This window comes from Nylanderia fulva, unplaced genomic scaffold (genome assembly GCF_048542155.1).
Source record: "Nylanderia fulva isolate GAGA-0341 unplaced genomic scaffold, ASM4854215v1 Scaffold1, whole genome shotgun sequence".
NCBI classification, from domain to species: domain Eukaryota; kingdom Metazoa; phylum Arthropoda; class Insecta; order Hymenoptera; family Formicidae; genus Nylanderia; species Nylanderia fulva.
In genome coordinates, this window is record NW_028189192.1 from 10,155,909 (window position 1) to 10,183,029 (window position 27,121).

At 37.1% G+C, this 27,121-nt stretch overlaps 2 long non-coding RNA genes across 2 annotated transcripts in view; one reads left to right on the plus strand and one right to left on the minus strand.

Moving 5' to 3' along the window:
- LOC146725318 (uncharacterized) overlaps window positions 1-13,878 on the minus strand; it is a 164,385-nt gene extending 150,507 nt beyond the window's left edge. The window contains exons 1-2 of the long non-coding RNA XR_014924470.1: window positions 13,703-13,878; window positions 12,854-13,578 (exon numbers count right to left, since the gene is read on the minus strand). This is a non-coding gene — a long non-coding RNA (uncharacterized LOC146725318). The remainder of the gene's footprint in view (window positions 1-12,853; window positions 13,579-13,702) is intronic.
- LOC114942113 (uncharacterized) overlaps window positions 13,743-27,121 on the plus strand; it is a 187,256-nt gene continuing 173,877 nt past the window's right edge. Inside the window, exons 1-3 of the long non-coding RNA XR_003821753.2 lie at window positions 13,743-14,184; window positions 14,478-14,614; window positions 15,277-15,418. This is a non-coding gene — a long non-coding RNA (uncharacterized LOC114942113). The remainder of the gene's footprint in view (window positions 14,185-14,477; window positions 14,615-15,276; window positions 15,419-27,121) is intronic.

Here is a 27,121-nt window from a genome sequence, read left to right on the forward strand (position 1 = left end):
AAAATAAGACGTATCCACAAATTGACACGTCTGCTGACAAGATTTTGTCATCACGGGATAACGAAAGCCAAAACATAAAAACACGAGACAAAGTTAAATAGTGGTCGAAAAGAATGGACAAAAGGCCAGCTTGAAATATTGCAGTTAGATGGTACGTACGCAGTGCGAGCTTGTTGACACTTGGCCCCTGGGTCGCTAAATCGCTTTGGAGTTAAAGGTTTGCAGGTCTAAACGTCCTCCCCTGCGGAGCCAGGAAATAACGCGGAAAAAGAGAGAGAGAGAGAGAGAGAGCAATGAAATGCGCTCAGAGAATATTTTGCGGCATCTTTCTGCCATCTCTCTCCTTCTTGCCTTCTCTCTCCCTCTCTCTTTCCCTCGTCTCGTTTTCAGTCTGACGAAGAGACGAGAGGGCGAAGAATGCGAGCGCGAGAGGAACGGCGAATCAGCGGGATAAAGGATGCAAATGCTCGCGCCGGCCATCAAAATCTAATTAACCAACGAAAGAACGAGCCCGGACGAAAGCCAAAAAGGTTCGAGGAAGAAAAAGGCGAGATTGGTAGGGCGCGGGAGAAGAGACTCAGCGGTTCGAAGGTGTCGGAGACCGGTAAGGTTCGCGCTTATGCATATGCCACGTCTCTCCTCCACCTACTACTCCCTTCTTCCTTCATCCGGACTTGCGAATGGGGGTGAGAGGACCAGAGCAAGGAAATCTCCATAGCAAACGTCGTTACGAGCCGAGTTTATGTCGCTCGCCGCATATAACAGTCGACAGTATACCGAAATTCGTCGGTTTGTAACGGGGGTCCTAAATTTCGCGCGCGCATGCATTTCGGAAAGAAACGCGCAGAATAGAATCGCGGATATATACGGATCGTTGCAAAATTTTTTCCCCATATTTTATGTCACATCCAGATTGTCCAGCATTTCTTCTTTCGATCGATTACGGCTCGGGAGAGTATGCAAAAAAGAGAGACGGGGAGAAAAACGAGAGACACAAAAAAAAACGTACTCGTATATATGTGTGCATAAAAAAAGATATTATATCGATGTAGCTTCTCTCTGGAAATCGCGAGTCCAAGATATTATGGTATATAGCGAATGCGCCGTACGCGAAGATAATGATCAATCGCCGATAGGAATTGGTCGCGCATTTAGATTCGCTAACCCGGTGCCGAGCCAAATTGAATTTTGCCGCGGTAAAAAGTACCAACTTCATCGATCTCGAGAGCGTCGAAGATGAGCTCGAGTGCGCGCGCGGCGCGTCCGAAGGTGGTTCGAAAAAGAGCTCCGGGGCCTTGGGTTAAATACCAATCGAGCTGGAGCATTGTGGGTAGAGGGCCCCGGAGCTAAAGGGCCCGGGAGAGGGACCACGTGATATCGCGCGTCTGCGTTGTACGTTACACGTTAGCGTGAGTGGTTGTTGGTTTATTAAGGTTATTGATGCGAGATCAGATCTACAGTCGGATTAGTCAGGACTGGGTTCTGATTTCTACCCGTCCAATTTTTAATGCCCTTTTTCGCCCTCTCCCACCTCGCGCCCTTCTTATTACACGTGCCCTATCTTGTATTTGCTCTGCTGCTCTCACTCCTACGCAAAGATATCTATCTCTCGTCAGTAGATGCATCTCGCGATCGATAGAAATCATGTTCTTTGTGGCAGCTAATGTGTATTCTACAAAAAAATCTCTAATAGAATTAATGTACACAAAGGTTATTTTACTTTTTTTGTTATTCTTTTTTTTTTTTTAATTTTCTTATATCTTTTTGGTGAAAAAACACTTGGAAGAATCTACATAAACAAATATCTAAAAAAAAGCCTATTAGCAAAATTAAAAAATTACTCCAATTGTTCACATAACATTTTCAGATATCTTTGAAACGTTTAAAAAAGCAGTGGATAGTAATTTTTTCAACATGATGCACTAATGTAAAAAGCTAATACATTTCAATTTATTTTTTATTTACGTTTTGGTTATTCAGGCGAATCGATTAAATCGCAGAAGCGAAGAAGATTGTTTCTTCGACGAAAAGGAATTTTTTCGCGAAGGCCAGGGCCCCTTCACCGGACCCTTCTCGGGGCCTAAATCTGGGGCCAGGTGGATCGCGCGAACACGCAATCGCAGATCGAAGTAGTTTCCGATGTCAACGGCTGCGACCTCCGGTGTCTACCGCGGTCTGTTTCGAAAGGTAATTCGCGATCCGTGTCGATCGTAATTCTTCTTTCATTTCTTTCTCTTTTCCCCTCTGGGTTCCCGTCCGCATTTACGTCCCCTTGTCCAGCGAATTACAGGCGGATTTACAAGGAGCAGTGGATTTACAAGCCGACCAAGAGTGGTCTTTCCTGTTCCCCACGTCGCGTCGGAAATCGTCGGAAAGTATCGAAAAAGTGGACCACGCACAATGGAATGCACGAAAGAAATGCGCGCGTGATTATTCCGATATATCGCCAGGAATGAAAGATGTATCGTGCGCAATTAATGATCCAAAAAGAAAAAAAAAAAAAATCACGCATGAACTTTTCTACATAATTGCTGTTATTTCTTCGTCGCGATTATTACAATTTCATCGACGATAAATTTGTCACGTAATTCGCGTAATCGCGGAACTGCTAAAAAATCAACGACGATCATTTTGATATCTACCTCTGTCTCTATCGGTGGGATATAATACGGAGACGCGACGGAGAGGAGTAGGTACTATCAGCCAATTCTGAAAAGAATTCGTTTCGGAGAGCTCAGCGGGCCGTGCACACTGCGGAAGATCGGTCTGGGTCGAGTGACTCCCGGCATAAAGTAAAAATTCACTTTCGACCGCAATAAAAGTTCGGGACACATCGGGAGCGCGCGATATATACACGACGTGTGCATCGCGCGTCCGGACGCAATCCTACGGCACGAAAAGACATTAAAGTGTCGAGACACGCCCTGGAATTTGGTCAATAACGCATATCTCTTTCCTCTCCCTCTATCTTCCCGGCCTGTTTCTCTCTTCGCCCTTTTTCTCTCCTTGCTCTCGCGCGAGATACGTCGACATTATCGCGGCGGAGACCCGGTACAGGCGCGCGGGCATCCTAAAACAACAATGGAGGCATTAAGATGATCTACGGCCGAGTCGCTTGACCCTCTGATTCAAAAAAGGTGTTCGAATCCATTCGAGAAGGAGAGCGCCGCGACCGGTGACGGCAGGTGGGAGAAGGAACGAACGAGCGGGAGAAAAAGAACAAGGAGGGTCTCTCCGCGGCGTTCGTGTGGGTGTCAGCTTAATGTTCCCGGTCTAAGTGTGGGTGACCATCGTGTGTCGAGTGTGAGTCGAGATTTTAAGTTCCTCTCCGTACGACCGCGCGAGCGCACTCTCTTTCGGGCCTGATTAAATATATATTAGAAGCGAGAGGGGAGAGAGAGAGAAAGAAAAAAAGGAAGAGAGAGAGAGCGCGAGGGAAGTGGGGAACTGACTCACGGCGGGGGGTGTGGTATTTTTTCAAGAGGGCGAGAGCAAGTGTGTATGAGGGCCTCACGGCTAAAGGGTGCGGTCGGTACGAAATCTCTGAGCGAGAACGTCTTGCGATGATTCTCTTCTCTCGTTACGAGATATGCAAGAATGGTTTTTTTTTTTTTTTTTAATTTTTATGATGGATCATACAGATGCTTTCACATTTTTAACGATAAATTGATAATTTATGTGACAGTTCCTATCTATATGTTAAACGTGATAAATTCGTTTATTTAATAATTGTATAATATTTAGCTACTTGTATCTCGTTTGAAAAATGACCATTAAATTTGTTCTTATATTAAAACATGAAGACATAAACTTTGTGAAATTGGTTTACATTCTGGAAAAATTCAGAAAAATAAAATATAGCGATACGTAATTTTGGAAATATGAAGGAATCTCACGATCAGTTACGAAATCACAAACTCTCGCGGGATTGTTTCGGACAGGTCGGTCGTCGTTACAAGGTCGAAACCTGTCCGCCCTAGCAATGATGTCCGGACCAGATCTGGCTATTACGATCGGCTCATTAAACAGCTGAACATTTTCACAGATACCCGGTAGCGCGTTAATGACTGATGACCGAGAAACGCGACTAAGAGAGACCCGACTGGTAAAACGAGACTACCTGGTCTAGCTTTCCTTCTGCTCCTTGTTCATTCGTCCTTTCGCTTTCGTCCGCTATGTCTTCGATCTTTATTTCTATATCGATGCTTGTCGACCCTTATTAATGAACCGAAGATAAATTCGGAGACGCGACACGACCAACGCTGCTTGGGGGAGCGTCTTTCTCATATTTCCTGACGGGGGTGAGACGAAAGCGCGGTGAAGAGTGATCTGCATCATTAGAATTAACGAGAGCCCACCGATCTCTTAATGGATACGCACAAGTGGCAACGAATGTCTTATCCGATGACTTATTATTCGCGTAGAGTAAACGCATCAGTCCAACTGAGAGAACCTTTTAACCCCCGGATAGTTCTATTGTTCGTGTTTAATCGAATAAATGACGTTAACCTAACGATGCATGTCCGAACGAATACAATATATAAATTTAATATTACACATACCAGGTTTCATCTATATGCATATGTTTCATTTGTACAGCGTTGAAAAATTTTTATTGAATTTTTGCTGAAACTGTAGGACATTTGCCTATTTTTTTATTTTGAAAGAATGTGCGTTTATATATTATTTATAGATAATATATTTAATATTTAATATAATATATAATATATATGTTATTTATTGTATATTATTTTTGTATATAATTATAATATATTATATATCTATTATTGTATATTAATTGCAACTATTCGTTAAAATTAAATATTTTAATATTTCCCTAACATATGCGATATTGCCTAGCAATGTCATATTAAGAACAGCTATTACCATGGAATGGAGACAGCAGGGGTGTATAGCAGGTTTCATCTATATGCATATGTTTCATTTGTACAGCGTTGAAAAATTTTTATTGAATTTTACTGAAACAGTAGGACATTTGCCTATTTTTTTATTTTGAGAGAATGTGCGTTTATATATTATTAGATAATATATTTAATATTTAATATAATATATAATATATATTATATGTTATTCATTGTATATTATTTTCGTATATAATTATAATCTATTATATATCTATTATTGTATATTAATTGCACACAACTATTCGTTAAAATTAAATATTTTAATATTTCCCTAACATATGCGATATTGCCTAGCAATGTCATATTAAGAACAGCTATTACCATGGAATGGAGACAGCAGGGGTGTATAGCAGGACAACGGGGGAGGCATTGTAACAAGACTTACGGTCAGATAAGTCATAATAGTGGCTCGCTCGACGTTGTTAGAAGTCAACAGAGGATCGTGCCGAGATAGCGCGTTAATGCACGCATTTATTTGAAATATTAAACCTCGAGTAAGTCTGTGCTTCCCACCCTCCGCGAGGTCGAGCCGCGGTAGAAGGAGAGACACGAGAAGGGACAATTATAAATGATGATAATTAGCGAAGATCTTAACCGGTCACTCCGTGACTTTACAGTTGTAATCGTGCGTGTCGGGAGACTACACGCCGGACCTCTTCACAAAGTGATTTTGCGATAGCTAAGGCGTGGATACGCTTGCTTGAAAAATTATCGAATAATCGAGCAAAAGTATTACAAAGATATATTTTAATTAATTTTTCTCTTATCAACAAATATAATTTATATAATGAAATTTGTGTGTGAATCTCTGTAATTATTTAACACGATACGTTCTAATTTAAGATCAAATGAGAGAGAGAGAGACAGATTTATTGAAAAAGTTATTAAAAATAAAATGATATCATTTCTCTCTTTATAAAAATGTATAATTATTTAAATAAAGTAAAATCTTATAATGAGAAATTAAAATTGTGTTAATAAAAGGAAAGCATTTTAATCTTCTGAAGTGCTTTCCGTTCGATTTCGATTAACGAAAGGACCGAAGAATTCGATCCCACCATGTGGCATAAATCGTTTCAATCTGTGCAAAAGGAACATTCTCTTTCTTAAAGACATACACTGATTGTTTCTCTCTCACCCATATGCTACGAAGAAGAAATCTCAGACAGCCGTTGATCGAATCAACACCGACTAACAGAGTGATACTACAAACTCACTCCCTCTTTTTTTTTCTTTTCCTTCTCTTTCTCCTCCTAATTATTAATGTGCTCGAGCACGCGGAGATAAACCTCAGAATCATCGTCCAAGTATTCAAAGCCCTCTCGCTCGGCCTCTCGTTATTGAATATGAATGATTAATTAAGAACATCTCACAATCCGTCGACTCGTCATTCGATCCCTCTCCCTTCGCTAAAAACAAACTTTATTATACCATGTATGTATATTCGATATCATACGATAACTGCGTAGGAAGTGAACATTGCTATTAAGAGATTGCTAGAAACAGATAAGTAATACATATCCACAAAAGATATCATGTATATATAATATTTTATTATTTAGAAAAAAATTATTTCCATGACACGTTACATTTTTAACCGAACTAAAGTATACATTTATAATTCTAAATACATACTTTAGTTATAAATATAATTCATACATTGCGTATATAAAAAATATTAGTTTTATTATTTGTAAAATGTCGATATGCAGTTGTGAAAAAATAGCGAAAGAATCATAAATAATATATTCTCATAGCAAACAAGTACTGTCAGGTATGTTAGCTTTCAATTACAACAAACCGAATCCACCGCGACAAGCTCGTCGGGTCAGAACCCGATTCCTCTCGGAGTGTTATCATCGATTTCAATTATACATATCGATCCGTGTGCATTCGACGTGCGCAGAGGTCTCTTTGTTCATTTCCACACGTCGAAAGAGTTCATCTTCGTAGACCTTTGCTACAATGACTCGAGGAGAGAGGAAAAAAAGAGCCGACAACACAACAGAGCCAACTGATACAATATTCATTTACTGCTGCGTGTGTCTATGCTTCATAATGTCACGGCGGAGGGATCGAGGGGCATGATGGGGGCAAAAAGAGACAGAGAAAGAGAGTTGCATTCAAATGAAGGAATGCCGGGGGCGGTGGGGTAGGTGGGACTCCAGGATGACACTTCTCGTAGGTGATTTATACCCGCTGGTCGAATGACCATCATCTCATGGAAAGATCTACAGGATCTTCCAGGCGCTTAGTTAGTCGCTGAACGAAGGATAGTTAGTCCCTACGATGGCAGAGGAAGGGGAGAGATATGTAGTACGACAGGGACTTAATAATGTATAATGGAGGCTTTATGTAATCAGAAACTCTCGTTGCTCCCACCCAAAATCATCGTTTAATCATCGACGTTTCTTCATTCATTTTTATCAAATCAGTCGGCTAAATCAACGTTTTAAAAAACAGATAATAATCCTTAAGGTTCGCCAGTAATAATTAATAAAAATCTTTCCTCAATGATAAAAGTCGACCAAACTGGCAATCATTTATTATAGATAATTAGTTAAAATACACTGTTTTAAAAAACGTTACGCGAGAAAAATTCTATCGGATTGTTCGCGAACGCGAATGTAATAATTATTTGCGCCTATGCTTTTGATATTAAATGAGAAAATAAAAATTGGACGTGTGTATTCGTGGAGAACTATCGATTGTGCGGCATAAAATTACCTCTCCGGTGGACAAAGGTGCGAGGAACAAAAGCGTCCACAAGAGAGTGCGCTCGGAGAAAGAATTAACACAATGGCTCTCGCCAACTTTGATTGGTTAGTCGACTCGCGAAGTTAAGTGCATATTCCCCGAGGCAAACAATGTTAAAATAGCACAGAGACGCGGCAATAGGTCGAGATCGTGGCGCTAAGTTATCCCCCTTTCTTTCTGCGGGGTAAGTATGCGAACAAGTACTCGCATTAACTGTGTAAATAGCTATTTGTCTTACAAGTGGTTGGATAAGAATTAGTGTTTTAACGCCGAAGAGACACGAAAAGAAAAGAGCGGAAATGGCATCGCGAGTCTTAAGTATCTTCGAGTGGATTTTTACTACTTCTCTCTCTCTTACCATTTCTACTATTCTATCCATTTCTACTATTTTCTCGTAAAGTTCCAAAAAATTGCCGTCGATATTTCTGCAAAGCGAGATTTCAAGCCTTAATAAAACAACTGCATATGTACACGTTAATAACAATACCCGAGCACTTAATGCATTTTCAATTTTTATATATAACGCGATTGATTCATTGTTAAAACGCGATGAAACTCGAGGAATTAGCGAGAAACATCGAAACAATGAAATGTCGAAACAATGTTTAAAACGACGGAAGTTATTATGCACTATATTCTACATTGTATCTGCGGCAATTTCACGCCAGTTCCACGCTTCCCTGACCAATCGTGGAAGCTAACAGATTACTGATGCTTTGGCGAAAGAGAATTTCAAGCACAATAAAACAATCATTTATACAATATTTATGGAATAATAACAAACCACTCAATATTTTTTTAGGAGCATAATTGTTTGATAACTATAAAAGTATAACGACAACAAATTTAAAGCAAATTATATTGCAGCAAAAATCTTTTATTCGATTATATGCATCAATGATTATTAGTTTCGATGCTTTCGCGATCTATCCCAAAAAATACTCGAGACGAGATTATTGACATTTTGGTAGCTGTCTAATTTATTTAATGATTAATTATTTATCCAATGATTAATAGAACCACTCGTAAGTATTTCTAATAGTCAACCTACGCGCATAATTTTTTCCATCTGCTTTATTAATCGACGCGATGATGTCGATCGTTAATTATATCAACTACTTTGAATATCTATCTCATTTATTTAATGCCTGGAGGAATATATTTCACGGGTCACCACACTAGAGGAATGAAACGATCATAAAAGATCGTTGGATAAATTCTAACTATTCTTTATATAAATTTTATATATGCAGTGTATATCTTGATAATACAATATTTACGTTACAAAATATATAATTGCTTAATTAATTATTGCGTATAGAGTATACAAAATTATGAGAATCTATTATTAGCAGTGCTTGGCAGAAGTTATGTGAATCTATTATTGGAGCAATGCTACTGAAAAAAAATATTTGTTAAGTTGGCTGAACTTTTCAATTAAATTATCATTTTTTAAATTGAACATATATTAATATTTAAGTCGAATATACGTTTTGCTATGTTATATTTAATTAAAATATTTGTATATGTTCAATTAACAAAATAATATTTAAGTTAAAAGGTTTAGTCAAGTTGACAATTTTTTTTCAGTGTGCTTGCCTCAAAATATAATAAATTTACATAAAATATATTTACACCCTAGACAATCTTAATTCGTCGTTTCGCTTAAACGATTTAATAAAGTGTATCGCGTCAATGACGCGAGAAAACAAGATTGATTCGTAGTTCGGCAAGAAATTTTGCACTAGCTCGAGATCATGACATCCCTGCGCGTTAAGGACAAAGAGTTTCAAAGAATATGACACACTCGTCGATGTGGAGAAACGCGAGCCGGGACTAACGAAGCTGCAGGCATATGTATACACAAAGTCGACATCGTGAGTTCACGAACCGCGAAGAAGAGGAGGAAGAATAAGAAGACGACAATGAAAACAGCATCGGAGAGGAGGAAAATAAAAGAGAGAAAGAGAGAGAGAGGAACCGGCGCCACTCTCTTCGAAACGGTGCTCCGGCTCTTCATGGTGTGCAGGCTCGCGCGCCAACTCGCGCGCGGGGGTAAACAGACGAAATTATATCGAAGAAAAATTACCTCGAGATAATAGTGATTAATGATCCGAGCGGTGGGCGCGTGTGCGTGAAAACGGATATGTGTGCGTGCGAGTCGGTACACCGATGCCGGTAAAATATGATGCTGGGGAAACTCTCTCTCTTTCTCTTCTACACTCAGCCACTACTTTCCATCCCTTTCTCTCCTCCTCGTTCCTTCAAATTTCCCCTATCGCGATTCGACCACGTCGTCCTGCTGTCAAACTTTGGCGACACGGAGAAGAGCGCGAGAGGAGAAGCGGACAATCATCTCTTCTCTAATTAACACATTAAGACTAATCAGAGCTGGTCGAGTTATTCTTGTTCGGCGTGTCCACTTGCCTAGATTTAACGTTCCCGCCTAAATTAATTCTAATTATTTCTATGGCTCATATTTTGCGATCAATGACGTTTCGTGATAGAAGAAGACTTGACATATATTTCTTATTTAGAAATTCTTTTTACGATGAGTAAATATACAATATAATTTGGTTTGCTTTTTGTATAATAAAAAATGTATGAAAAAATATGTTTTCCTAAAGTCTTAGATCATCTTTAAAATATAAATACGGATAAAATAAAAAATACTGTGATGTTTTTATTACGGATTCTTAATTATGGATATCGTATTGAAATTATTTACTAGTCTATTATATTATTGGTTTCGTGATATAAGATTTGATATACTTCTCATTTACAAATTCTTTTTACGATGAGTAAATATACAATATAATTTTGTTTGCTTTTGTACAATAAAAAATGTATAGAAATATGATTCTCTAAAGTCTTAATTACATCATATTTAAAATATAATAAATTACGTGATAAAATATTATAACTATTGTCATATTTCATTCATTATCGTTCTAATTAATGAATGAAATAATTAGACCATATATTATCATACGTCATACGTAATAATTATTTCATTCATTAATTAGAACGATATAATAAACGATATGTAAATATTGCAAAAGCTATAATATTTTATTACGTAATTTATTATATTTTTAAGATAATCTAAGATTTTAAGTAAATATATTTTTGTACATTTTTTATCAAACAAAAGCAAACAAAATTATATTGTACATTTACTTCTCGTAAAAAGAACTTAAATGAGAAGTATATCACGAGTTTTCTTCTATAATAAAACTAATGATAACAGGCTAGTAAATTATTTTGCCAATGTGATATTCATAATCCGTGAAAACATTCGTATTTTTTATTCATCAAAATGTGTAAGAATTAATTTGAACTTTTTTATTTGTATTTGATTGATTAATCTGTCATAATGAAATATTTTTGTTCATTTAATTTCTTAATTACTTGAATAGGATTGACTAAATCCAGTTTTATAATTTGTTGAAGAAAGATTACACGCGTTATTCGGTTCTTTTTTTCGTTTAGACGTTCTTCTGCGGAATTGTCAATGACTGGTCCGCTGTCTCGTCTCTCCTCTCAGGAAGGAGAGAAGACGCGGTGAGTGTAGTGGAAACTGGTTTAAATATTTTCTGGGCACGTGTTTTATACGTAGGTAGAGATATATCCGCGCTCCTCTCCGGCACGCTCGAATGTATATAAGGCCCGCTTTGCTATCTCGGGTCAGATCTCGACGGTGATCTTCAGCTCTCATTTTTTCGTACGGTCACTCCGCTATTATACTCGTCCACGAGGGCCTCTCGGAAACACGTTTGTATACAAAAGCCTCACCGGCCATTATTAATTATCGCGATACGGTACGCTTGCAAATGTAGAAGATTCGACATGGAGAAGATTCGCGATTTCGGGCAAATTCGAGGAATTCCTACGCGTATTGCAGCACGAAAAATATGTCGAAAGACATTATGATATAATGTATATTAACCTTTTTCCAATGGTGACATAATATATGACGTAATATATTAATACAGACAGAATTTTCTTTTAGAATTTACCCTGAAAATCATGGTAATTGTGAAACAATATTGAAAGATTTTTAAGTTTCTCTGATTAATATTTACTACAATAAAAATATTAATATCTACCACACAATAAGATATAAAATATCTTCGACCAATTTTACTATGTACATAGTAAAAGTTACTATGTATATATAAATATTTTTTATTGTGGTATAATATTAATCAGAGAAACTCTTAGAAAATTCTTCCAATACCATATTGTGCTATGAGTACCATGATTTTCAGAGTAAATTCTAAGAGAAAAATTTCTCCATGTATTTGTAGCATAATATCTCTTAATTTAAAAAATTTTTATAAATTATGCAGGAGCGAATCATGTGATATTGTAATGCAATCGTGCAAAATTTTAAGTGACACGTATTCGAAGTAATGCCATATCATTATATCAGTATTTTGTGACATAAAATATTGTCACACGACACAATATATAATAATGCATAATATAAAAATAGAAATACCCACCATACAATAAGACACAATATGAAAATACACAGTATGAAAATACACAATATACAATAATATATAATATAAAAATACACAATATGTAATAATGAGCAATAATGACATTTTGTCAAAATATAATACTACAAATTAGTAATTTCAATTAAAATAATGATTTTAATTAATTTTTGCTTTGTAAATACATACATATATATATATATATATATATATATATATTTATTTATTTATTTAATTCAAGACTCAGCTGTTGATAGATTTTTAAAAAATATAAGCATATTTATATTTAATTCATTAATTTGTTAAGATCAAATAATTAGAATATTAATTTTCTAATTATTTAGAGAAAGCAAACCTTGAAAATTAAGAAAGGAATAAACAAGAGAATGTTTAAGAGAATCTTTTTCAAATTGTTTTACAATTTAAAACTTATATGTATCGTTCAATTTTTATATATGATTTGACTTGTGTGTGAATGAAGATGTAAAATTATATGATATCATATTTATGTGTGTATGTACTTTTCGGGAAATATAAAGATCAGCTCAATGTTTTTTTCAATACATTTCGAAAATAAATAAGTTTGATATCTCACACATTTTCTGCTGTATTTATATTTTGTTACATATTTGTCACAATTCACAATATTATAAAAAAGAGACTTACTTTTCGTTGCTCGACAAGGACAGCAATTTTTTTTGCAGGATTCGACGACGCAGCAACCTTCGTCACCAAGTTTGTTTCACACACTCACACGTTGGCACGATTATATCGAAGTTAATTAGGTTAAATGCGCGATCGTCACTCGAGTACCGATTAAATTTAATCACGATCGTCGCGTTTAATATTCCGCAGGTAATTGATACAATTTGAGTATATTGTCACAATTAATATGTTATTTGCATGGAACTTTTGCGCGACAATTACGATAAAATCAAGTACCTTTTTATACTCTTCAACGAATTTTATATATATATATATATTTTTTTTTTTATAATATGCATTCGCGGAGATAAAAATGATACCAATAATATATAATCGAAAGCGAATTCACAATCGAGTAATTAACCTCAATAGCGTTAACAAAGCGTTCTGTTTATTATAGAATCGCGATTTATATTTATATTAATAGACATGTTATAAAATAAAGAACAATTAAGAAGTCTTCAATGATAAAGATTAATTAGTCAGTCTAAAACGAATGAAAACACGATGTTAGTCAAGAAACAATCGCGAAATCAGCGTCGAAACTGCGATTAAATCGCGACACCAAAAGAGATTCTTCTCTCTTTCGTCAAATGGACTGTATCAAATCTACCGTGATTAAAAACGTATATTGTGTGGTGTGTTTTTCTCTCCTTTCGGCACAGATGACATACACAAGTTCGTACCTGAAAACAATTCGCGTTATGAGTTTTTTTTGAACGAACATCATTGTTGCGGTATTACGGTACTTGCTACATAAACATGTTTACATACCGGCGATAGACTCGCACGCAAGTATTGTGTACTTACCTCTGGGGACGAATATCTAGTCAATTGACAATGAGACACACGCGACGAGCACCGAAATTACGCGAAACGGCGTACGCGACTCGCGAATCTCGAAACACGATTGAACTGCCGGACGACTCGCGAAAAAAGAACACAATTGATCTTTTTATCGCCGAGCGCGACTTTCCGCAATCGAAGGCGCGGGCAACGGAGATCAACAATGTCGTCGCGCGATACAGTGCGCGCCATCTGTGACGCAGCGGCGAACTAAGGTCACGGCTCGAACGCGCGCGACGTTCCAGTTTACCTATTTACCACGCACTAACGCGGACTTTGAAAATAATCTCGGTGCAATCACAGGAGGACCGCGTCGTCCGAACTCCGATTAATTTAATCGACGTTTGATATTCAATTGGAAGAATCTGTTTTATATCAAACGAGTACCTCTTATTAGATATTGAACGTCGATTACAATTTCATCGGTTTAACGAATTGCGAACAAGGTGAGCGGTCACATCTTTATGTAGAATTAATTAGGCAATATTAGTACATAAAAAGATCATGAAGAGAGATTGAGAAAATATCGTGTTTTATGCTAAGCATAACATATATGACCTTGAACCTTATTTGCATAAATTGCTTATCGATATATTCTATTGCAGATATATATATAAATCGCAATTTAATTGTTAAATTTGAGATGAGATATGATGTTAAAGCATAAAATGTATAAATTATTACGCATGTTATGAAAATGTTAGTAAAGTTTTCTAATTCTAATTTTCTGTGAATGCAGTGCCAAAGGAAAGTGCAGCGGTTTCTGTTCATGCAAGGACGTGATTTCAAAAATGATTTCGATGGACCAGCGATTACAGAAAGCTGCTGATGATATAATTTATGCTGATTTCTTCAAGTTGACAAGTTGCGGACATGGTGAGGTACATAGAATTAATTATTTAATATTAATGCGTAAGAAATTCATGAAGAAAGAATGAGAATATCATGTTTAATGTTAAACATAATCGATCTTGAATTTTATTTGCTATTGCATAAATCACATATTGATATACTGTATTGCAGATATATGCATATAAATTGCAATTTAATTATTAAATGTGAATAAATTTAAATCATTATGCATGTTATAACGATAAGATTGATCAAGTTTCCTAATTATAATTTTCTGTGAATGCAGTGCCGAAGAAAAGTGCAGTAGTTCCTGTTTATGCAAGGACGTGATTTAAAAAAATAATTTCGATGGACCAGCGACTACAGGAAACTGCTGGTGACATAATTTATGTTAATTTCTTCAGGCTGACGAGTTGCGGACATGATAAGACATATAGAACTAATCATTTAATATTAATATATAAAAAAAATCGTGAAGAGAGAAAGAAAATATCGTGTTTAACGTTAAACATAATCGATCTTGAATTTTATTTGCTATTGCATAAATCATATATTGATATACTTTTGCAGATATTCGTATAATTGCAATTTAATTATTGAATTTGAAATGAGATATAAATTTAAATAATTATGCATATTATAAAAGATTGATTAAGTTTCCTAATTATAATTTTCTGTGACTGCAGTGCCGAAAGAATAAAGTGCAGCGGTTCCTCTTTATGCAAGGACGTGATTTCAAAGATGATTTTGATGGACCAGCGACTACAGAAAGCTGCTGATGACATAATTTATGTTAAATTTCTTCAAGCTGACGAGTTGCAGATATTGGTGAGTCATATTTTTTTATTGAATTATCAATATTGATGCGAATAAAAACATAATTGCATTTATAAAAAGTTAATTGCTAAATATTGCACTAAACCAATAATATTTCGATTTTGAGCTTTATTTATATTTCATAAAGTTATATTTATATTTTTATATACATATAACTGCAGATATAAATATAAATTGCAATTATATGGTATAATATAGGTGATCTCAGATATACGAGTTTTAAACATAACATACTGCATAAATTATTATGCATTTTTATAAAAAATCATATTATGATTTTATAATTATAATACTTTCTGACGAGGATATACAATATTATTTATTTAAATTCTTGAAACATATATATGCATTGTTATTTGCATCGTCAAAGCTATAGCGAAACGCTATCATATTTATATTATACGATAATTATCACATGTTATATATAATTATGTGGTACAAATTTCATGAATTACTATACTAGAAAAAAAAGTTGTTAACCTGATTAAATACGTCCAACTAATTACTATTTTATTAATTGAATATATATAAGTATTTAAATCAAATTCACGTTATATTTAATATGTTGTATTTAATTTAAATACTTTGATATGTTCAATTAATAAAATAGTAGAATTAGTTGAACGATTTAATCAAATTAACCAATTTTTTCTCAGTGTAATTAATTCAATACAAAACACATACAGAATATTCGTAATTGCAATGAAACATATCAATATGTACAACCGCATCTAAATTCTCGAAATTATAACTGTATATTATATACGTAACGCGAAATGCAAAGAAAAGTCGTTGAACTTCCTTGAACGGTAGCAAATTTTGCTTCTTGGAGCACCCGGGTGCAGCTGCGACGGCTTAACATTTCTCGAATAATGTCTTGAAACTACTAGGAATGGCAAGTTGCCATTAAGAGCTGGGGCGCGAACGACGTTTCGTCTGGATAAATATTTGAAACGTTTCCTGACGATCTTGAGAGGTTCATTACGAAGGATTACACGACTCATATCGAGGACTTAGAAATTCTCCTTTCGCGCCAGAAGACGCGATCACAGTCTTTGCAGACTGATTCAAACGCGGCAAATTAGTACGTTCGTCCTTTCATCCCTCTCTCTCTTGCTCATATAATCGCGGCCTTCCTCCGTCTTCCGATTTAATTTCCGGTTCTCTCCGCGATCATTTAAAGTTTCTGGCGTTTAAGCCGAATACTCAGAAGTTTTATCGTAAATGACGCGGGTATTACGCCGGAATAAATGATCGCATGCTAATAAGAAAAAAAAGTAACGGTAAGTAAAAGAAATGTGAATAGTGAACCGAGTTTTCTCGAGTAAATAGCGGAAAAATAAATAGTCAGCATTGTTATTCAGAAAGAATGAGAAAGAGAGAGAGAGAAAGAAAAATGACAAAAGGCTCACGTTTCTTTTGCCAGGAATCGGTGACTTTCTTCGGGTAATGAGATTGCATTAATATCGTAAAACGTGAAGAAATTTTGAAGACTTGAGACCTGCAAGGTGTATAGAAGAAGCGGCATATTAAAAACTTCCGTCGTCACGATTATATACGAGCCTTTTCTCATTTGCCAAGACGCGCGTTGATGTCGCATATACATAAGAAACGCATACGAGAATATACAGATGTATTGTGTGTATTGTGTTGTACGTGAGTTCGAATTCGGCCCGGCTAAAATTAGCATCCTGGGACGCTATAGGACAACGCCGTCAGGGTAATAGGCGTTTAAGGCTTAATGTATGCATTGAAAACTATTAGGTATTCAAATACTCGGATTGCATTACGCTGCACTATAATACCTGACTTCCTCCGGTAGCCGCCGGCGAAATTGCCACTATTATTCTTATTATATTTTATTTATTTAGCCGGCCTTAATCCATCTTAATGGCATCGGCGCAAGTCGAGACGTCTCGTTCTACGGACAAAAGACGCGCCTCTCTTAAACTTATATACATGTTTTTCATTGCATCAGCGAGTGGCTCTGATATTTATCGTCAAATTTTAAGTACGAATTACAACATATTTTAGATTTCGATATTACGTGGATATGATAATTCTATTGAGTAAAAAGAGAACGGGCATATCTTTATTGGTAGATTCTGAAAATTTTAATCAATTACGAATTACATATATTGATAAAAAATATTCGGAAGGATTTTTGAATTTCTATCAAGTACTGAGAATTCGTAAATGTTTTTTTTTGTTCGAGCCATCGCGCGTATACGGTTATAATAATGTAAAATCCAAAGCGCGCGGGAAAGGTGCAACGAAATCAATCTCGCAATTTCGCCGTAAATGTGTTCAATTAACGCGACCAGCGGGGGCACCGTGCTACCGTCAATACGAAGGTCTTCGATTTTTACGGTGCCCTTTGATGCGAGCAGGTTCGATTCGATTCGCCGTTACAAAACTCGTTACATGACGGCCGCTGTACCGAGACTTCTTACAAGACAGTGGCCGTGCTCGATGGCGAAGAAGGCGTTTCGCTTCATTAGCGATAAGCCCTTTTTCCTCTTCATCGCCGTTCCGACGGGTTTTTCTGCGCCTCGCGTTTTTAACTCGCCCGCCTCATGACTTTATGGGCTTATATGCGCATTCCTCGTTGATCGCTCGAAACCAGGTGCGGTATTATCATTAAGGATAAATCACTCTCGCAGACGCAACCTTGTACATGCTCAATGTATGCGATAAAGTTACTTATTGGGAGTCGGAGTATATTTTCGCTGTGTTGTATTAAATTGTACATCTCAATTCGCCCAAAAATTTCATGTTTTTTTTTATTCTTCAAATTATATCTCAAGAGAGAGTAAGATATTTTTTTAAAGTTCGGAATTGGCACAAATTCAAATTGCATTTTAAATGTATTATACAAGTCTCTACATTTATATGTTGGTGAACATAAAATTAGTGGCAAAGAGAAAAAATAATTAGTATATACAACTTATACAAAATATTACCATTACTTATTATTGCTAATTATGAATCTATTGATTCCATTCTTTTGTCTCGATAACGATATCTATTGTTTTTTTTATACTTATAAAGATTCACCTTTCACCTCGTCTCGTTTATTCAAAGCAGCTAAAAGAAATGCCGACCAGCATACCGAGAGATCTCGAAACCGAAAAAGTTTGTTGTCCTCGAATTAATTACGCAAAACTTCGCGGAAGGACGCTATTCCAAAGAAATCTTGTGACATCAGATCAGATCCTTTTCCTACAGTGTACCCTTAGCACTCGTCGCTGACTTAATTAATTACAATCTCGACATCTTAACAGTTCTATTTTTACCGTCGTTAAGTACATTTCTTTCTTTCCCTTTAATAAATAAATCAATTACGTTACGTAAAATTCCAGATATTTTATAATTCTATAGAATGATATAGTGAAGAGTGCATAATCTTTGTCATACACACGTCACTAAATTAAATATTTTTATCTGTGTACTCTAAATTTCAATATGATTTTATAAGCACATCTGTATGCGTAATTATAAATTTTAAAATATAATAATCTCAATTATGAATATTCAAATATATAAAAGAGATATTATATTTGCAATAATCATATTCTATTTAATATCTTTACATTTTATTTCTTCCTTAAATTACTTTTATAAAAATGGGGAAATTTAGCTAAACAATGTTGCAAATATTTATCGTGGTAATACAATGCTAACACGGCATTCCGGAGTAACTATCATAGTCTAAACGTCGTGAATAGTAGATAAATTGTTTCCATCGGAGAATCGCGTAACAAAGGATCGCGGGAGACGCAAGGACGAAATCTCCTCCTTTTCCTCCCTTTCCTCCGAGAAACGTATCGAACGGTTTGGCAGTCAAACGGGATCCCAAAGCTGGGTCGGCAATTAATTTCGTGCAAATTCGGCGAACGAGTTTTGCGAGATCGCGGTCCAGGGGAAGAGAGAGAGAGAGAGAGAGAGAGAGATTCCCGAAATCGAGAACCGATAGCTCGGGCTCTTTTCTGGGAGCCGGCTCTTTTCCGCCCGACGCCGCTCTAATTAATAACAGATCGGCGCCTCAACCCTCCTCTAAACCCGGTTAGAGCCGATCGACCGAGAGAGAGAAAGAGAGAGCGCGGTCCGATTTAAATTGAACCGTTCGAAACAAAGGGGGCGGCCGAGAAAGCACCGCGGGCACGCGAAATTAAACAACCTGCAATATATCTCGGAGCCGCTCGTGCGCCCGCCACCCCACAAAGGCGCGTTCACACCCGATTAGGCGCACACACTCGTTCACGCACTCGTTCAGCGATGCGCGGGAGGAACGACGTCTGCCGGATGTGTCGGTGTAACGGAGGAATGTCTAATAACGAACTCTGTGCCTCCCCCTGTTCGCATAGCCATTTCAAGTATCGGCCGGCGACGGGAATGGCTGGCAAAAGTACGCGAGCGATTTCTGAATTTGCCTATCTTATTGTCTTTTCCATGCACCGAAGTCGTTTGTAGTTACGATGCTCGTATTAGCCGTCTTTCGATTTCAAACGCATAGAATTATTTCGTTGTGTTATTTTGATTTAAAAAATTGTAGAACATAGCATTTTGACTTGACAGCTCTTTAATTATTTCTAAATAGTTACGACGTACTTGCAATATAATTTCTGTTGTAATGTGTTGCAATTAGGATTTAACTTGAGTCACTATGTGACCGATTTTATGAGAAATATTATAATTAAATTATATTTAGGGAGGGAATTAATGCAGCGATGAAACAGTGTCATAAAATCTTTAGTTTATTTAAAAGAAGTAATATTTATTTATTTATAAAACGCGTATTTTCTAGTCTCTACGATTATTAATGTCTAATTGATGATTGAATTGATTGTGTCAAGACTTGTTCATTCCTTAAATGTTGAATGCAATATTCCGAATTATATACCGAAAAGAATAAGAAGCGCGAATCAACTGGCAACTCGTGAGGATCGACAAGAAATTCTTTCACATTGTCGACTCGAAACGATATCTTAGAAGTGGAAGGATAACGGAAACGTGCGCAGGATGCAGGCAATTATAGTGTTTAATGATAGTACCAGGGCTCGAAGCAAACATCCGTTATGGTACACTCGTTATTTTGGTAATTACTACTTAATTTCATCTACTATTGTTCGGGGTCCACCACAGCTAGTTGTCATCACCGAAGCGTATATAAGTTTATTCGACTTTAATTTAATTGTCGTTTTAAAGATTCGTTGATTTTGATGGCAAATCACATGCAGAATGCACTTAGTTAGGTAATATTATTTAATTTGCATATATTGCTTCACAAAATTGCGGACAATCATTGCAAGATAAAACCTATTAAACACAGGAAAAATTATAATAATTTTTCTCGTTATATAAGTAACTAAATTTTTCATGTATTATTCAAAAAACTAATTTGAAATGCATTTAAAAATAAGTTGTTATTGATTAAAGTATTATATACATTAATTAAAGATACGCATCAAGCGTGTGTATAGCAGTGTACTTAAAAAATGAAATATTAATCTAAGAGTCGCGGTTGATTTCATAATTAATTCAGAAATATAATTTCTCTCTTTTTCTCTTTCTCTCTTTCTTCGTGCTGCTTTATGCGAGGAAAGTTGTGTCGTCAAAAGTGAGGGTAAGAAAACGAGGGTTGACGGCTAAAAGAAGCGTTGGTATGGTTGGAGTTGGTGGCGTGGAGTTTTTAATCCGGAAAGCTATCCCCCGTGTAATCGTCTCGTTTTTTAAATTAAAGAAATAAAGGAAGGATCTCTCTTTCTTTTCGCGCCGGGAAGGCGGTGGCGGAGAACTCATTTGCACTTAAAAAAATGACGAGCCATAAAACTAACGCCCGAACGTGAAGAATTAACGGCAAGGAGAGGAGAGAGAAAGAGAAGGAAGAGGAACGTGAGAAGAAACGAGGAGAAGTAACGGCGGAATCTTAACAGTGGGAAAACCATTAACAAATGAACGCGTACTTTATCGAGCGGAAGTGATTTTGATTCGTCGACTGCCTCTCCCGTCTCGTTTAAATTTTAACGCAGCGACCGGCAGTTTCTTTAATTGGATTTTTAATTGGGACGATTCGCGCTACATTAATCCTTCGTCCGCGCGCGCGACACCCTGTGTGTTTATTGTTATTATTATTCTCAACGATCCCTTGCTCTTTGCCTCACTTTTCTCTTTTTCTCGCGTAGGTTCTCATTAGGCGCCGCATTTTTCACCGCTGATTACGTTTGCGGTTCTTTCTCTCTCGGCCAATTCCCTTCCGTAGTTTACGAACGTGCGTTAAAATGTTCAACATTTTTTTCGCCAGAGCTTAATAACTTACAAACTTCTCATTTCTTTCTACCATTATCCTCTCATAATGTATACACGGTTTCTTCGATAAATGACTAAATGAAGATAAAGTATCTGAAAAAGGGTATTCTCTTTTGATACCTAAAAAAAACCACGAAGATTAATCTATATTATAAGAAGAGTAAACCAAATATTTTTGACGTTTCTGTAGAATCACGAAATTTGTATTTAAAGAAAAGATTTTTTCACCAAAAATCTTGCTTCTTCGACATTTTTAGCTTTAATCAATCAAGCTTTAATAAATACAAATTTGATGATGTTTCAACGCGAGGAAGAACATGCAATTGCAATACGGGACATCGTGTGCAGAGCTGGGGCGAAAGGATTAACAGCGTGACGAATATCGCGGGCGTGTAACCCGAGTCCCTTCATCCCCTTTCCGTAACATCGTCGGCGCATCGACGGCAGTAATAATCGCAATAATCACAATCGCGCCCGGGTCTCAGCCAATTTGAATATGAATCCGAGTGCGAACAATGTCATTGCGCGGAGTGCGGAGGCGGACCACGAGCGGGAGGGTAGAAAGGGGTGGAAGGGGTGGAAGGGGTGGTTTATACGTGCCGTATCTCCCCCACGGATCGGCTTCTGTGCCCGGTACTTGCTAACTGTCCCGGACTGTTAGTTAGTTAACTGGCTCGCCAGGGTGACAGTCACGTACTGGAGAGAGCATTCGAATCCGGAACTCTCATCAAAATCAGCGTTCGCTACGTTTAACTCGATAATTAAACTCGGCTATGTCCCGCTGGTTCCCGAAGTCCGTGCCCTCCTTCCGTTCTTGCTGTTACCGTTCTCCCTCTCACTCTTTCTCTATCTCTCTCTCTCTCTCGACGCTTCGTTGAGGGAAATCGCGCAGCTCGAAATTTGCATTCGCGCATTTTGTTCACGCGACACTGGGCGAACAGGGGTTCACGCCACTAATTCGGATTATGTATAAGACAGTTGCACATTGAGTGTAATCTGTCATGCGGGACAATAGGGTGCCATGATAAAAACCTGACACGCCATACGTGGATCAGAATACGTCGTTTGAAGTATTAGTCATCATTAATTTATAGAGAATCTCTTTTATTTCTTTGAAAAGAAAAATTATGCAACTAAGCTTGATATAAATCCAATATAAATGTGTGTTATCGAATAACTTCTTCTTGTTTCAAGTTTTTTCTATAGAAAAAAATTTCGATATATTTTTTTTACGATCGATTAATTTTGAAAATGTAACAACGAGAATTTCTCTTCCGTACGTGTGCTTTGGCACGAAACAAAGAGAAATTTCGCACGTCACGAATAAACGGCACTCGTCAATCTCGCGAAACGAGTCGCGCCCGTTTTCTCGTTCGCGTGGAAGCACATGTAGAGGATATCCTTCGGTCGCGCAGGACGAGACCCGCACGATTGTGGTAGGTAGAGCAAGACTAGATATAAAAGAGTCGCGTGGTAGAGAAACATTCGCGAATTGGATGGTTAGGCATCGCTAGGCAATGACGATAGTGGTGACTGGCCCTAACAATTACGTCGGAATAAAAGCAAATAAAAGCCACCCCCCAAGGGGGGAGGGGAGAGTTTTAGGATGAGAGCGCGGTTTGGTAGGAGAAGACCCGATAGGGGTTAAAAACAAGACTAGACCAAAATAATGGTTAGATCCGTCGTTGCAGATAGTTGCCAGGTGGGTAATGGGAAAGAAACCTTTTAAAAATAGAACTTTAGGCGGTCGACTCGATTTCGTGACTGCCTCCGTTATGGCGGAATTCACGTGCTTCTATGCGCGATTCTTACGTGTGTGTTCTCTCTTACGTGAAGCCGAATGAGGAAAATCCTCTCCAACCTCTGCGTCTCCTGTCTCCTAGTTCTCCTCGTTCCTCTTCTTCGAGTAAAGCGCGAGTAATTGCTCACGAGGTCTACGTCGTCCTTGTGCGCGATACGTCCCGCGATTTGTAAGTCTAATCAGACTTGCATTGGCTTACGTATTTCCGCGAGAATACGTCAGCGCCAAGATCTCTGCGCCGTTGACACGAAGAAAGACCTGCAATATATCTTCGTCGTTAAGAAACCGCTACAAGAAGGGCAGCGAGCTTAGCTCTCGCAATTAAACTCTGAAAGCTAATACTTTCTCTCGACGGAAAGAGAATGATATACATTAAAATTCAAAGGCATTCGATTCTATTTTTATAAAGGCATATATGTTGATTGATCTAATATCTCGCACAAAACTTGTCAAAATTAAAATTATACCGAGGCTCGACAGACTCGAGAATTTTAAAATTATGCTAAAATTATATTTATATATGTTTTATAGAATATATAATTTTTATTTTAATATATTAATAAATCAATCTTTTTTTAAATATATAATACAGAAATTTAACTATAGACAAAGCAATTAGGCATTGCCAAAATCTAGTTAATACTTTTCATTAAATATCTAATTTGCTTTGTGTGTAAATAAATAATGATTAAAGCGTACCTAGTATTAGATCTTATGTTCAGATCAAAATGATCAGAGCAAAATCTAATTAAAATGATAAGAACAGATCGCCAAGTAACAGTCGGCTACATCTGTTGGTGAAAGCAGGAACTAACCAGTGACCAGCATCCCCTTGGTTCAACTAATCGGGGGTTGCTCGGTTTAGACATCATATCTCCGAATCTCTCTGTCTTTTCTTTCCTTTTGTTTTCTCGAAAGAAGCAGCCGTGCCGGGCAATGGGACACGCAGAAGGGATGCGATGGGTAAAGAACGAGCAGCATGGAGGGCAAGAGAGAGAGAGAGAGAGAGGGGTGGAGGGTTACAGGGTAGATACAGAATATAGCTAACACAGCGAAGGCTAGTTAGTATGCATAGTGCGGGAGTTGGCCGGGAATGAAACGTCAACCCGAGACTCGTCATGCCAGCCTCGTGCTTTCGTCCTTTCCAACGACTTTCGTCTCCACGATTTTCCTCTCCTCTCTCTCTCTCTCTCTCTCTCTCTGACGTTCCTACTGTTCCGTCCCCGTCAACCCACCACCGTCGCGGTCTTTGTCCACGACGGTATTTGTGTTCTCCGGAAACATCAGGATTTATTCTGCTTCCCGGTTGACATCGCGACGGGAAAATATATATATCTAAATAAGCCGCGATTTAAAGCAATAACATGCACTATATAACATTTAATTTTTATGCTTGCATAACCCGACAAAATGTTTTTATGATAAATCATTTTACGACAAAAATTTTAATAGCGAATCAAGAAAAACAATAATATGTTAATAACGAATTTCAAAATAATGTAATTTAAACAAGCAGTTTTCGAGTTGTATTTATAAACAATTTTACAATAGATTAAGAATAATATATAATATGTATTGAGATTATATCATCGTGCGCTTTGAACGCTAACATTGTCGAGATCATAATCAACTATAAAAAGCGTAATCGAAGCAATTTCGAGAGATTCCCGTCAATTGCAAAAGGGTAGAAAGGCACGGCAGAGTAGAGGGTTCTGTGATCACTTGGTCGGATCACCATTACGTTAGTACACCAATTAGGGTTGGGCGCGGAGTGAGAATGGCCCGCGGGCCAGAAAGGGTTGAGGAATATCATGATCTGGAATCCAGGGTCGAGTCTCACACATCAGAGGGTATCGCTTGAGTTAGTTGGTTAACAATGCTAATAATATCCAAGTGAGACTGCCAGAGCTAGAGAAGTGAGCCTTTATTTGATCTGCTTCAGGGTCGGCTGCTTTGAATTTTGATCATTAATGATGGTATAAAAGATTTTTTGCAACAATTCAAAAACATTAATAAAATTATATATATATAAAATTTTGGAAATGTTAATATAATACAAAATAGACAATTATACATAAAAACGATTTATTTCGTATAACTATATAATTTATATGCAGAAGAAATATTTTGTGTTTAAAATATTGTAACTAATTTCCTTTCTTGTATTAAAATAAGTATAGTATCATTACTTTGTCTTTTCGACTTTGAATAAAGTTTCTTTTTGCAGCAAAAATTTATTTGCCGCAAATAAAAAATCAATTTTTCAAACAATAATAGATTTATTATTGTTAAAAAGAATTTGCAATTCTCGCATCTATTAATATCGTTAATATGATAATGATATGCTTTTCTAATACTATACATAGGCTTTTGTATTTCCTCGTGTTAAGCATTTATATTGCTGAATTAATTTTACAATATATAATGTAACTACGCAATATGAACAATGCTTACATATACATACCTATATACACACACACACACACACCCGGTCTTGATCACTTTGTCCCGAGTCAAAGGGCGCGGCAACTCCAGGAACTTCCGGCGAGACTTCCCAAAAGGGGTTGATTCTCCGGGCCAATTAAACCTCATTCATACGGAGCTAATTATCATCCCCGCGGGTCATGCTCGACTACGCGGGTGCACGTATCGTGCTTAATTCGGCCAATCGACGTCCAACAGCGGGTCGTTAGCCGCTTGTTTCGGGTATAATGGCGAGTACACGTTGTGCAAAACGCATTGCAATTGTGCATGATTTCGCACAGTTCAATTCTATTGTGCAACTGCGATCACACAACTTCGTTAGTCCGCTTCGTTACAAATCGACCATGTGTGGAATAATTTTCACAAATAGTCCGTGATTAAATCTAGTCGAAGAAAAATCTTAATAATAATTCTACAAATAATTTTTCAAAATTTCCGATCAAGAAATAATATAATGTAATAATAGTGAAACATTTCAAATGATAATACATTAGTACACGTAGTATATAAATGCTATTAACTTGCATTCAGATCATTTTTAAGAATTTCGATTTATCCTTCCTTTGCCTTCATCTCAGTTGAGTACCGCGATAATGTCGCTCGTGAAAAATTCTGAAAGAAGATCCGCGATTTTCATAGGGAACGTGATAATCTGCATACAGACGGTAATCCTCGTCGTGGCCCCTTTTATGAATCTCGCCTATGTAAGTTCGTCCGAGAGTGTGCGGCGCTTAAACGAGATCTGGAAGTACATTCGAATGTCCGGCTGAACAGCCGTAGCTTGATTCAGAAGGGAGAGTAGCAGAGAACGGATGAATCGAGGGAAGCGAGGCGGGATAAGATAAATTCAAATCCGAGACTTGGATGTCCCGAGCCGCAAATCACGTCTCGCTGCTATATATACATCGAGGATCATCCCTCTTCGATGCTGACCAACCCCTTACACGGTTACACCCGCTACCTGTCATCCCTTTACTTATCCAATGTCCACCGAGAGACGACAGTGACGTGGCCGAGATTCGATTTCAAAAGACACGCTCAATCTATCGCTCTGGTTATTGCTTAGATCTATGATACCGTGACTCGCGAAGAAATTTCTT